The sequence below is a fragment of the Lampris incognitus genome, chromosome 16 (genome assembly GCF_029633865.1).
Source record: "Lampris incognitus isolate fLamInc1 chromosome 16, fLamInc1.hap2, whole genome shotgun sequence".
NCBI lineage: Eukaryota > Metazoa > Chordata > Actinopteri > Lampriformes > Lampridae > Lampris > Lampris incognitus.
The window spans coordinates 16670251-16672968 of NC_079226.1; positions in this window are offsets into that span (position 1 = coordinate 16670251).

A 2718-nucleotide genomic window follows, 5' to 3' on the forward strand; every position below is an offset into this window, starting at 1 on the left:
CCATTCCTTTCCTGCTCCGGTTTTTTTTTTTGCATTTCCACCATCTCGTCATTTCTCTCCGTTCTCTTAGCAGCATCGGCGTACAATCCTATATCTGCTGTCATCATTTTCACAACCCCCCCCCCGCCCCAATTCCTTTGGGACACTATGCTGACCCCGTATCATGATTTCCCTTGCAGTGCAGGCACTTTGCGCTCTGTGAACTTTACACTCCTCCACTTTGCAATTGTCCTTCCCACATCTCCCATATATTCTGACTCCATTACATACTGCTGCAACATGTCCATAATCTTGACAACAAAAACATCTGAGGGGCGCTTTCTCTTATGGCCTGACCTTGCAACTCACATAATCAAGGTGCACTCTTTCCGGCAATTCTCCTTCAAAAGTCAAACAGAATTACTGTTATGAGTGCAGCCGTGCTGACATTACTTAACTCAGGGCCTCAAGCCAATTTCACACTCGTCACGAATAAGAAACGCCTTGAGTGCAGTTTCTTCATTTTTTGTTTTACTACGAAATTAAACATTAGTACAATTTAAAATGATGAATTCCAGGCTTTTCAACAGAAATAACATAACGTGACTGTCAAAAGACTGTGATGCGCTCTTGTCCAACGCTTCTAACGGTCAAACGGTAACATTTCCGGGCTCACCTATTTATTATAGTAACTTCAGCAGCCAACCAAAATGCATCACACTACATATTTTCATATGTGAGCTTATATATAAAGATTTCACTTATCTCATTTAAACATGTTCACTAAATATAAAACTATATCCAAGGTATAACACAAAATAACAAATATGCATATTAAACGACTTTACAGAAATGGCTCTAACATCCCAGTCCCTAATTGACTGGGTGGGTAAAACATCAGTTACTAACTTAAACTTAAACAAGAGCCATTTACATCTTTATATTAAGAAATTTTCCCAAACTCTCTCAAAGCTTGAATGTTCTTCTCTGCTCTTCATGTGCAATTATTTACAGTCTTACCAGCTAAGTATTTCTCTTCAATCTCTATTCTTCGTGTAATAAGCATAGTTTGGTGACTGGTCTTTCGAGGGGGATTGTTTTAGTCCACACTTCAGCACTTTGGACTACTCTTTTAGAATCTGACATAACTTTGGTGATTCTGCCTAACATCTATGAATTCCTTGGCAGGGATGAATCAGCCACTAGCACAACATCTCCAACCTTGAAACTTCTCTTCAGTCCAAGACATTTTTGTCGTTCTTGTAAAAGAGGTAAATATTCATGAGTCCACTGCCACTGGAATAGGTCAGTCATATATTGAATTGTCTCCAGCAATGCCAAGTGTAGACATCTTCCTTGACAAAGACGCCAGGTGGGATGGTGGGTTGTGTCTTCAATATGAGCAGATAATTTGGAGTCAGTGGCTCAAGATCATTGGGATCATCTGTATTCATAGTTATGGGTCTTCCATTAATGATACTCTCCACCTCGATGACACAGTTGTTGCTTTATAGCAGAACTGAGCACCTTTCTGACTATGTGAATCTGATGCTCCCAGATGCCACTGTGGTGAGACGCAGCAGGTGGATTGAAAATCCACTGCACTCCCTCCTTCATCGTGATTCATTGATACGGGAATGGTCCAGTTCTTTTAGTGCGTTGCGCAGCTCTCTCAGCACCTACAACATCTGTGCTGCTGTCTGAATGAATGATTGAAACTTGTCCTCTTCTACTCTGAAAATATCATGGAGCATTAATACACGAGTCCGTGTCAAATGAATGGGCAACTTCTGTATGCACTGCTCTAATAGTACGGCATATAAAAAGCACTCCATAACACTTGACTTTGGCACGTCCTCTTTTCACCTCGAAAGGCCCAAAATAATCCACACCTGTGTTGGTAAAGAGTGTAAAGTAAATTATCAGGCAGCAGACAGTCTTCTGACAAGTCTGCCATTTTCTGTTCTCCTACCTTTGCATGCAGTCTTCTGTAGGTGTTACACTCTGAGATCACACTTCTTGCTGCAGCATTGGCTCTAGGTATCCAATACCTTTGTCGTAATCTGACTAAGACATGATTTCTGCCACCATGTCCTGTCTCTTCATGAATGTGTTGGTGAATAAGGTGGGTTATTCTGTGTTTTTTAGGCAGAATGGCAGGATACTTGGCCTCTTCAGGCATCACTGATCTGTTCAGACGTCCCCCTACCCTCAATACACCATGTCGTAAGTATGGATCCAGTTTGCAGATAGAACTGTTCCTTCTCACATGAGTGGTTCCTTGCTCCAAGTTTTAATTTCTTCTGTGTATGCTTGCCTCTGACTATATCTAATCAGTTCCTTTTCAGCTTTTGATAAATCCTCAACAGTGAGCATTCTTTTTCCTGGTTTCTTCTTGCACATGAACATTTGCTGTAGGACAACTAATTTGATTTTTCTCTGGATCATTTTCAGATTTTTTTATGGTCTGCTCAAACCCTTTTTTCTTCTCACTCAGGTTCTGCAAGGTCTCTCTCAGGTATAAAATCCATGCAGTTACCTTCTTTAATCTATGTCACCTGGAATAATACTCTACAAGCTGACTTACTGCAACTGTGCTCCTTGTTGTCCATGTATGTATTGTGCTGCACAGTGTGAAATGTAAAGTGTACCAAAAACAAACGCCGGTGGCTAATAAAAATGTCTGTCTGTCTGTCTGTCCGTCCGTCCGTCCGTCCGTCCGTCCGTCCGTCCGACCGA